The sequence below is a fragment of the Cherax quadricarinatus genome, unplaced genomic scaffold (genome assembly GCF_038502225.1).
Source record: "Cherax quadricarinatus isolate ZL_2023a unplaced genomic scaffold, ASM3850222v1 Contig204, whole genome shotgun sequence".
Taxonomy (NCBI): Eukaryota; Metazoa; Arthropoda; class Malacostraca; order Decapoda; family Parastacidae; genus Cherax; species Cherax quadricarinatus.
In genome coordinates, this window is record NW_027195230.1 from 199759 (window position 1) to 212037 (window position 12279).

Here is a 12279-nt window from a genome sequence, read left to right on the forward strand (position 1 = left end):
AGCGACAAGCTGTGTCTTGATAAAACCCACCAACCACTCGCCAGTAATTAATCTGATTCCACCGATATAAGTTTTTTACAATAAAATTTCAAATTTGCATCAACTTAGACTAAACGTATTGAGTTATCATTCTTCTTATAGAATGCATTAGCAATAATATTTTGAAAGCCATTCAGAAAAGCCATTCTTTAGTTATTGAATTAAAATGAATATTACCGTTCAATAAAATTGGCAAATTGCGACTTAGCCAGCCAGTATCAAGAAACCTCACCAGTGATGGATTGCATTGATCCTAATGATTCCAATTTTTTTTTATTATTTTATTACATCAGCAAATTTGTACAAAAGCAAAACTTGATGGTTAATATAGTCGAATTAAGATTCGTTAGTCATTAAATATTGAAGTCGTTCGGAAGAGGGAAACTGAGAGTTATCTCGCCTGATATATCGGATATAAAAATTTCACACTGCACATAAAATGGTAAGATCTACACATACGCAGTTGAATTTCATCTTCGCCGTCACCTAATTAGGCGGTACCTTTTTTTTGTTGTTGTTGTTGAAAGTTTAAGGTTATGCCACTGAGGGCTTTGGAAGTTATCCGAACATGGTTCAGATACCTTCTTGGTCATAAGGCACGTGGATATGACAGTTCTTTTAAAATCCTGGTCTTCGTTATCATACATAGGAGTTGAAAATTTGAAACAAATTAGATGAGGCATTCCTGAAGTATGAACAAAATAAAATCGAAAAGGCGGAGGTGGAAAAAAAATAAATAAAAAATTCAGGGATACTGAAGTAAATACGAAGTAAAAGTTGTTTCAGTTGCTCTTTGACGATGACACAACTCATATGGGAGATTCTGAAGAGAAGTTGCAAGGGTTGGCGGAGGAATTTGGAAGGCTAAGTAAAAGAAAGAAATTGAAAGTAAATGTAGGAAAGAGCAAGTTGATGAGAATAAAAAAAATCTGTAATGAAATATTGGATATTAATCGTAGAGAGGTAATAGGTACCCCGTGGCCTGATGGCTAAAGCTCTCGCTTTACACGGTAATTGTCCGGGTTCGATTCCCGGCGAGGGTAGAAACATTGGGCTTGTTGTCTACGTTCACCCATCAGTAAAATGGGTATCTGAGTGTTAATCGACTGGTGTGGGTCGCATCCTGGGGCAAAACTGACCTAATTTGCCCGAAATGCCCTGCATAACTAGCGACTTTCTATATAGTAGTATGTCATTGATGTTAGCTAGGACTGTATACCTTGTACTTGTAGAAATAAAGATATTATTAACTTTATCGATGGAGACAAATTATAAGAATGTGCCAGAGTACAGTGGTATGAACAGTGTTATATGGGTTTGAAGCATGGGTTTTAAAGATGACAGCAAGGAGAAGGCATGAGGCACTGGAGAGGTGTTTGATGGAGATGTGTGGTTAATATTGTGCAGAGAATTCGGAGCTTGACGATTAGAAAGTGAGGGGTTACCATAAGTAAAATTTACATGGAAGATTGTTAAAGTGGTTTTGACACTTCGAGAGGATAGAGCAAAATAGGATGACTAGAAGGGTATATAAATCTAAGGAGGAGAAAGGAGGCGTAGGAGTCATCACAGGAAAGGTTGGTGTTGTGTCTTATTATAAAATAGACACATTGATATATGTACACATTGTTACCTAAAATTATATCGTTAATGTTATTTCGGTTAGTAGCTAAAACTAAAATATACTTCATATTATTATTTATCTTACATATGCATATTCGCTAATTTTACTAATTGTGATTCATTCTGGGTCGTGTTGTAAGGTGGGAGCGTATCTGATCGCACGCCTGCAGTAACTACATCGCTCTCTGGCTGAGAACTCTGTTTTGTGATCTTGTCATAAAGAGTCAGTTTTGTGGTAACGTATGGTCTCAGTGAGTCGAGTCATACTTTTTGTCCTCTGTGGAATTCTGTTCACCAGAGACTTATCTATAGTAAGTGATTTTTGACATTTTGTGGCTGTGTCTGGAGACACTTAAAATAATTCAGGGTCCAGAGTCTAACCTGCAATCTAACTTGGTGGCTTGTGCGCACTGTCAGTGATCGGGGTTTTAGAAGCTGATGAACTCGGATTCAGTAATTTGGGAGCTTTTGTCCTTGTATGGAAGACACATGACTTGTCCCCAGTCAGGCCATTCTTGTATCTTCCTTACCCAAAGCTGTTGTGCTTATTGCTGTTTGGCTAAATGGTCGCTTCATTGTTCAAACAAGTTGTGCTTATTGCCTCTCAGTTGTCAAAAGTTAGGTTTTTTTTATGGACTTGTTTTTTGTCAGTCATATTCTGTGCTGAGTGTGCCGCACAACACATACGTGCCACATTGTGGTTCTTTCGAGTACCGTAGTACAGTAGCTTGCCTGACCGAACAGTTTAATACTGCTAGTACATTATGTACAGGATATAAAGCACCGTGTCTAAGTTTAAGTGCTGTACAGAGGTACATCCATAATATAAATATTTAATACTATGCACTAAGTTGTGTGTGGGGAACTATAAATTCTAACATCAGGATTCGATGAAATAACTTTCAAAACGAGCTTGGTGTCTGGGAAACATCACTTAGCTTCGGCTAAGCCCCCCATACTTATTGCATTATATATATATATATATATATATATATATATATATATATATATATATATATATATATATATATATATATATATATATATATATATATATATATATATGCAAAACAACCACTCTGAAAGAATAGAGAAATTCCAAGCACTTTTGTGACTACTCACATTATCAAGGAACTATAGTTCCTTGATAATGTGAGTAGTCACGACCGCGCTTGGAATTTCTCTATTCTTTCAGAGTGGTTGTTTTGCATATTCTGAAATCACCTGTTTACTGTGATCTTATTGCATATATATATATATATATATATATATCTATATATATATATATATATATATATATTATATATATATATATATATATATATATATATATATATATATATATATATATGTCGTGCCGAATATGTAAAACTGGTCAATTAGCAAGAACTCATTTAAAATTAAGTCCTTTCTGAAATTTTCTCTTATATGTTTAAAGATATATATTTTTCATTAATGTTAATGTAAAAATTTATAATTTTGCATCAAAAGAATCTTAGAAAACTTACCTAACCTTATTATAACAAGAACAATTTATTTTAGCCTAACCCAACTAAATATATTTTAGATTTGTTTACAATAATTTAATATTAAATAAACACAGTGAAACATATTTTTTTCATTAGGTTCAGAATGATTTTGGCGAAATTATTGCATACACAAATTTTCGCTTGTCCTATATGGCAAGATGAGCGTTGCTATTTATGCCAAGATAGCAAGTTCTGCCTATTCGGCACGACATATATATATATATGTATATATATATATATATATATATATATATATATATATATATATATATATATATATATATATATATATATATATATATATATATGTATATATATGTATATATATATATGTATATATATGTATATATATATATGTATATATATGTATATATATATATGTATATATATGTATATATATATATATGTATATATATGTATATATATGTATGTATATATATATATATATATATGTATGTATATATATGTATATATATATATGTATATATATGTATATATATATATATGTATATGTATATATATATATGTATATATATGTCGTGCCGAATATGTAAAACTGGTCAATTAGCAAGAACTCATTTAAAATTAAGTCCTTTCTAAAATTTTCTCTTATACGTTTAAAGATATATTTTTTTCATTAATGTTAATGTAAAAAAATTTTATTTTACACCAAAAGATTCTTAAAAAACTTACCTAACCTTATTACAACAAGAGCAATTTATTTTAGCCTAACCAAACTAAATATATTTTAGATTTATTTACAGTAATTTAATACTAAACAAACACAGTGAAATATATTTTTCTCGTTAGGTTCAGAATGATTTTGGCGAAATTATTGCATATACAAATTTTCACTTGTCCCATTTGGCAAGATGAACGTTGCTATTTAAGCCAAGATAGCAAATTCTGCCTATTCGGCACGACATATATATATATATATATACAGGGGAAAGAAAATGGAGAAATCTATGATGATCCAGACATTTTATTAAGGTAGTCCGATTTATTTAATATAACTACACCTGGTAAAGAAAGAGGTGTGTTTATATTAATAAATCTGATTATTAAAATAAAGTCAGTGATATATTAAATGACTTTTCCAAATTTAGACTGTTGAAGGTTGACATAGAATTTCATATTTCAAAGTTAGAAGATAAATTGAATAGTTTTACGTAGATCTAAAATCCTTTCTCTTCTCAAGGCGGGGGAGGGGGGTGCCTTGAGTCTGGTATAGGGCTCTTGATTCAAAGAACTGGAACAACCAACTCTTCTTCTTTTTCTTTTTTTTTTTTTTACACAGGGTTTGACAAGGTTAAGGATCCCTAGCTTTATTGACAAGCTATTTACAGGTTAAGGATTCCTAACTTTATTGGCAAGCTAAGAGCTGTTACCTACATCAGCTCATTTGAAAGCATTTTTATTGCTGAGACATACAAGTAGGGAACATGATGAAGTTGGAGCCATCTGTGGGCCAGCATTTTCATGTGATCAACTGACATTATCTCGTTGACATCATTATGCTGTACGAATGTGTTCCATACTCGAGTCATCCTGGGTATATATGGTCTCAGATGGAGTGATGTTCTGGAGAAGGGTACAGCCAGAGTGAAGTTGCTGCTTTCTGCCCGTCTTGTGGCATAAAAGCTTGTTTCACGCTGTCCTCGAAGTGGATCCAAGTGTGGTACTTTGACAATATTGGCCTTGTACATAACAGTAAGGCCACCCACATCCCTCCTATGTTGAAGGCTCTGCTGAAATGACAGATCTATCCAGGATGGGTCCAGGCGATAGATGAGACGTCTTGCTCTGTTCTCTATTCTGTCAAGCAGTCGCAGATGAGAGGGGGGGGGGGGGGCAGGCAAACCAAGAAAGTGGAGCATACTCAAGGTGTGAGCGTACTTGTGCCTCGTACAGAATCTTGCAACCCCTACTGTCAAGCAGATGCGAGATACGGCGAAGTGCTGGATTAAATCTGTCTTCCATTCCTCAGGTGCTTTATAACTTCTAATGTATTAACTGTTACCTATGAATATAATGTTAATAATTCAACCTGCTGTAATATCATTGCTTGTTTTAATAAGCAAATTTAAACTTGGTTACAAATATTTATGGTAATCTGGCCTATACACAGTCCGTGATAAAATCAACCTTGTGATCACTTGCTGAAACACTCTGCTTGACTGTTTTTTATTGAGAATTATGGAAACTTATGAGATATGTCAAGGTAGCTTAATTGTGAAAAAAGATACCAGGCATTTTGAGTAGTATCCCAAATTTATTAGTAAAGGAAAACACTGTCTACATTACTCCGTATCAGGTGCAAGATGTCAGTTACACCATTTTAATCTTTACCTGTCATTAAAGAGAATGTCATCAACTTACTATACAGTAAGCGGTAACAAAAAAAAAATGAACTTGGGCTTACCGTAAGTGGTAGCAATCTTTCGTCAAGCGCTGATGTGACAGCTTCCGCTTGTCAAATTTCGTCCTTGGAGACAACTTATACATTCGAAGCAGCATTTTATATTACTGTACTGCTCTTCAGATGTATGCATCATAAGTTTACAGTTGTATTAGTAACAGGACTTCTCATGTACACCTAAATTTTGAATGTATTCGTCACAAAACACACTGACAAACCAGTTTCATGACTGTTCTCGCTTAATAATAATAATAATATCTTCATCTCTCGTGTTCTGCGTCTGTAAACATTTTCACGTCAACACAACGCCCATTTACATTTATTTATGACAGTTTTTTTCCTTCTACATATTGTAAATACATTTTTATTTTTTTCATAGCTGTTTTTAATATTCTAGTGTGCAGTTAATCGGGGTTTAATAATCATTCCTTCGCTTTACACTTTTACTAAAATAATCTGACACATTGAAATTCAGGTAGGTATACGCATGTTGATGCACACATGCCGACCTACTATCACTTTAAATGCACACCTGGAACACGCACACATACATGCACACACAAGTACACATGACTTCAGGATTGGCTAAATATAAATATCCAGGTCTCTGTAAGGCAGTCGATATAAACTGTCTCAATTCTTTAAAGTCCCACATTTCTTTTAAATTTCTGGGTGTCTCCTTGACTTATCTCCCGAGTAGGAAACTTTTCGTTTTTTTTTTTGTTTGTTTGCTATAATTAACTTGGATCTTTTTAAGACGAGTCCATCTTCCCACAGCAGGTGGGCACCTGAAGGAGTGTTGAATACTTTAGTTATGAATGATGCTTACTGGTTAGGTCACTGTTACCACGCCAGAGGTCAAAATTACTTATGATCGAGGCGAAAGTTTTACTACAAGAATTCCCTAGAGTGTAGGTGTAAAGGGGATGATGGATTCTATAACAGGAGTGAAAGCTGCGGAATTCGGGTCAGCGACAGCAACAGCGTGGCCCCCTAGGTGTGGCACTCAACTTCAACCTCTCCCCGTGCCGAGATCACAACGACTAAACCAGACTGCCACGGTCACCTACCACCACCACCACTAGCAGCTTCTCGCCTCCCTCCCTCCCCCCTTCCACTACTTCCTCTCTACATCCTTCCAGTCCCCCATTGCAACTTTCATTCCTCCTTCCATCTTTACCTCAATCCAAATTTACCTCCTTCCTCCATCACTTCCTACCACCATTTCCTTTTATCTTTTTTTCTTCCATCCTTGCTCCCGTTCTCCATTCTTCACTCCCCATCCCTAACTTCTTTACTCGTAGTCTCTTTTTCTCTTCCTTAAATTCTACCACCCCTACCTTACTCCCTCTCTTCTTGAGTCCTTACACCTCTAATTTCATCTTTATTTTTTCCCATCTCCATCACGCCTCCTGCTTATCTCTTGGTATCTTCCACTGCCTAACTAACCATCCTGACTACCTGCCCATCCCTGCCTACCTACCTTCATGTAGATGAATGGTTCAGAGAACCGACATGTTGATAAATTAGACACATGTGCAACTCTTGGGTATCTTTATTGAGGAAACGCTTCGCCATACAGTGGCTTCATCAGTCTGATGAAGCCACTGTATGGCGAAACGTTTCCTCAATAAAGATACCCAAGAGTTGCACATGTGTCTAATTTATCACCTACCTTCATCTCCCTATCTACCTACTCCTGATAACCTACCTACCTTGAGGTCTTGTAGTGTTTGGTGAATTTTTGTTTTCTTTGTAGTTTTTACAATTTTTGTAATATTGTGTTTTTGTAGAGCTTTTTTGTAGTGTCTTCACACAATCATAACTAGGCGCTAACCCCACTAGTGTCATAGAGCAATGGAGGGCACGATATGCTAAAGGTGTAATATGCCTGATAGTAATGATGTAGTAGTGCCATCTATTGGTGGTAGTCAGAATTACGCAGGTTATCAGTAATGGTGTTATAGTGCAGGTCAGGACAGTGACCAACCTCAAGTTCACTAAAGGTCAGTTGAACTTCACAGGTCGTAGAGGAGAGACGTGCTGCTCCTCTTCCTGCCGACCCGGCGGCTTTGCCGCTTCCTAAATAACGTAAGTATCGTCTAGTACGTATTTGTAAGTGCATCAGCAGAGTTGAGCTGCAGCTTCTGGTCCCCGGCACCAGTTGCAACTCCTGTTCCCCGTTACCAGTTTGCACACTAAATTATTAATATTTTGAGTTTTAATATAATTTTTGGGGGGCCTAATGTCATAGAGGGGGGGATTGACCCTGTGGAGGGGTTTTGATGCGAGGAACTGGAGCTACTCCCCTTCCTCTGATCAAACAATAACTCTCACACTAGGAGTTGCATAACCCATACTTCTGGGCTATATTTTTCCATTGAAAAATAACTTAGTGAAGGTCTCTTGATCTAAGGAACTTGCTCCTTGTGACCCAGAAAAGGCCTCCATGTAAACAAATTGTTAGTCATCAGGTTAATGTGTAAGAAATATTGATTAAAGAAAATAGTTTTACTATGTTAAACATTAATGGGTATATCAGTCAGGCAGTAATGTTATTAGTTTACATTACATTAATGTTGGTCATAATGTTCCTGGTGTGGTAATTGCTGTGCCTGGCTGTGTTTGCCTCAACAGTAATCAGCACAGCAACACTGACCAGTTTGAGGAGTGGAGACAACCACACTAAAAAATGCTTTGACCCATAACATTGTGTTATACCTGGAGTATACCTGGAGAGGGGTTACTCCAGGAATGTGGAGATGTAACGGTTGGAGACGTCGTCCACTTGTAAGGTATTTCCAGGTTAGAAGTCCACTAAAGTTTGGTTATTGTAGCAGATAGTAATTGTATTAGGTGGTAGAGTGGCGGGGAGAGTATAGGAAAGATTGTAAGGAATTGATATCAAAAGTAGCTTAGTGGGAAGTACATATTAGCTTATCTCCCGACCAGAGGTGAAATATCTGGCCAGGAAATAATGAGGAATGTATTCTATAGGTTACCCTGAATGGGGTGGAGATAAAAATTGGAGAAATGGGTTGTAAAGCTTAGATTTGAAAAATGATTAAATTTTAGGAAGTGTTAGTCTAATATCTTGCAGCCTATACCCATCCTGCAAGAGTTTAGGAAGCAGAGATGAAATGTGTATGTGATATATCATGGCTCAGTTGGCAGCGGCCTCAACTGAAGAACTGGAATTCGATCGCGGGCACAAGTGGGCATGTTCCCTTATATCCATTAGTACTGTTCACATAAGAAAGGAGGAGCACTGCAGCAGGCCTACTGGTATGGGTCGCATCCTGGGGGAGTACAAATATCCTAATGAAAATGTCATAATGTCGTCCTGACTTAGAACATAAGAAAGGAGGAACACTGCAATAGGCCTGTTGCCCCTTACTGGGACAACTGGTTAATAATTACACTAAGATAATTTAGTGTGATGAGGGTAATGCCAGAGGTCTTGATGCCGGGTGTAAGGAAAGCCTATTAACTCAGGCATGTCCATTAAAACAAATAAGAACACTGAAGCAGGCCTATTGACCCGTGTTAGGCAGGTCTAACTCAACTCTCTTGTCTGACCTATTTTTAAAACTACACAACCAAAGTTTTAGCTCAACATGACGGGATAAATTTTCCTTAGACAGAATATATATTATAGCCAGAAAATCAATAAGTCCTCAGAAATGTGGAATGTTTAATTAACCAAAATTTCCTATTTTCATTAGGGTCGTAAAGGACATGACCAAGTAATTTTATACTTTGAAGTCCCCAAAAATATTTAAAGTAGCATAACCTTGTGGGTTTAGTGCTTACAACTCCAGTCTGTATTAGAGCGTCTGGGGGGGGGAGCATTTGTTTTGCAATTGGGTTATACAGTGTATATTTACAGACTCTGTAGACTTATTGATCTTATCTAGACCCCCTTTATCCTACCTAGACCCCCTTGGTCTTACCTAGACCCCCCTTGATCTTACCTAGACCACCTTGATCTTACCTAGACCCCATGATTTTAAGTAGACCCTCTTGATTTTACCTATACCCTCTTGATCTTACTTAGATCCCCTTTATCTTATATAGAATCCCCTTCCTCTTGATCCTACCTAGACCCCCCTTGATCTTACCTAGACCCCTTGATCTTACCTAGACCCCTTGATCTTACCTAGACCCCTTGATCTTACCTAAACCGCCTTGATCATATCTAGATCCCTTGATCATATCTAGACCCCTTTGATCATATCTAGACCCCTTTGATCATATCTAGACCCTTGATCTTACCTAGACCCCTTGATCTTGCCTAGACTCCCTTGATCTTGCCTAGACTCCCTTGATCTTGCCTAGACTCCCTTGATCTTGCCTAGACTCCCTTGATCTTGCCTAGACTCCCTTGATCTTGCCTAGACTCCCTTGATCTTGCCTAGACTCCCTTGATCTTGCCTAGACTCCCTTGATCTTGCCTAGACTCCCTTGATCTTGCCTAGACTCCCTTGATCTTGCCTAGACTCCCTTGATCTTGCCTAGACTCCCTTGATCTTGCCTAGACTCCCTTGTTCTTACCTAGACCCCCTTGGTTTTACCTAGACCCCCTTGGTTTTACCTAGACCCCCTTGGTCTTACCTAGACTCCTTGATCTTGCCTAGACTCCCTTGATCTTACCTAGACCCCCTTGATCTTAAGTAGGATCCTCTTGATGTTATCTAAACCCCCTTGATCTTACCTAGACCCCCTTGATCTTAAGTAGGATCCTCTTGATGTTATCTAAACCCCCTTGATCTTACCTAGACTCCCTTGATCTTACCTAGACCACCTTGATCTTACCTAGACCCCCTTGATCTTTAGGATCCCCTTGATCTTATCTAAACCTCCCTTGAGCTTACCTAGACCCGGCTTGATCTTACCTAGACCCCCTTGATCTTGCCTAGACCCGCCTTGATCTTGCCTAGACCCGCCTTGATCTTGCCTAGACCCGCCTTGATCTTACCTAAACCTCCCTTGAGCTTACCTAGACCCGCCTTGATCTTACCTAGACCCCCTTGATCTTACCTAGACACACCTTGATCTTACCTAGACACGCCTTGATCTTACCTAGACACCTTGATCTTACCTAGACCCGCCTTGATCTAGACACTCTTGAACTTAAGTAGGATTCCCTTGATCTTGCCTAAACCTCCCTTGAGCTTACCTGAACCTCCCTTGAGCTTACCTAGACCCCCCTTGATCTTACCTAGACCCCCTTGATCTTACTTAGACCCCCCTTGATCTTACCTAGACCCCCTTGACCTTACGTATGATCCCCTTGATTTAACCTTTGATCTTACCTAGACCCTTTGATCTTACCTAGACTCCTTTGATCTTACCTAGACTCCCTTGATCTTATCTAGACCCCTTGATCTTACCTAGATCCCTTGATCCTACCTAGACCCTCCTTGATCTTACCTAGACCCGCTTCATCTTAAGTAGGATCCCCTTGGTCTTACCTAAACCTCCCTTCAGCTTACCTAGACCCGCCTTGATATTACCTAGACCTCTTGATCTTACCTAGACCCCTCTTGATCTTACCTAAACCCTCTTGATCTTACCTAGACCCCCTTGATCTTACCTGGACCCTCTTTGATCTTATCTAGACCTCCTTGATCTTACCTAGACTCATTTGATCTTATCTGGACCCTCTTGATCTTACCTAGACCCCCCTTGATCTTACCTAGACCCCCTTGATCTTACCTAGACCCCCTTTGATCTTACCTAGACCCCCTTGATCTCACCTAGACCCTCTTGATCTTACTTAGATCCCCTTTATCTTATATAGAATCCCCTTGATCATCTCTAGATCTCTTGATCCTACCTAGACCCCCCTTGATCTTGCCTAGATCCCCTTGATCTTGCCTAGATCCCCTTGATCTTGCCTAGATCCCCTTGATCTTGCCTAGATCCCCTTGATCTTGCCTAGATCCCCTTGATCTTGCCTAGATCCCCTTGATCTTGCCTAGATCCCCTTGATCTTGCCTAGATCCCCTTGATCTTGCCTAGACCCCTTGATCTTGCCTAGACCCCTTGATCATACTTAGACCCCTTGATCTTACCTAGACCGCCTTGATCATATCTAGACCGCCTTGATCATATCTAGACCCCTTGATCTTGCCTAGACCCCATGATCTTGCCTAGACCCCTTGATCTTGCCTAGACCCCTTGATCTTGCCTAGACTCCCTTGATCTTGCCTAGACTCCCTTGATCTTGCCTAGACTCCCTTGATCTTGCCTAGACTCCCTTGATCTTGCCTAGACTCCCTTGATCTTGCCTAGACTCCCTTGATCTTGCCTAGACTCCCTTGATCTTGCCTAGACTCCCTTGATCTTGCCTAGACTCCCTTGATCTTGCCTAGACTCCCTTGATCTTGCCTAGACTCCCTTGATCTTGCCTAGACTCCCTTGATCTTGCCTAGACTCCCTTGATCTTGCCTAGACTCCCTTGATCTTGCCTAGACTCCCTTGATCTTGCCTAGACTCCCTTGATCTTGCCTAGACTCCCTTGATCTTGCCTAGACTCCCTTGATCTTACCTACACCCCATGATCTTGCCTAGACTCCCTTGATCTTACCTACACCCCATGATCTTGCCTAGACTCCCTTGATCTTACCTAGACTCCCTTGATCTTACCTAGACTCCCTTGAT

General features: G+C 38.8%; 1 long non-coding RNA gene across 1 annotated transcript in view; it reads left to right on the forward strand.

Annotated features, from left to right (window-relative positions):
- The first annotated feature begins 7603 nt into the window (after positions 1 to 7603).
- Positions 7604 to 12279, forward strand: part of LOC138851255 (uncharacterized) — a 40050-nt gene continuing 35374 nt past the window's right edge. The window contains exon 1 of the long non-coding RNA XR_011391097.1: positions 7604 to 7704. This is a non-coding gene — a long non-coding RNA (uncharacterized lncRNA). The remainder of the gene's footprint in view (positions 7705 to 12279) is intronic.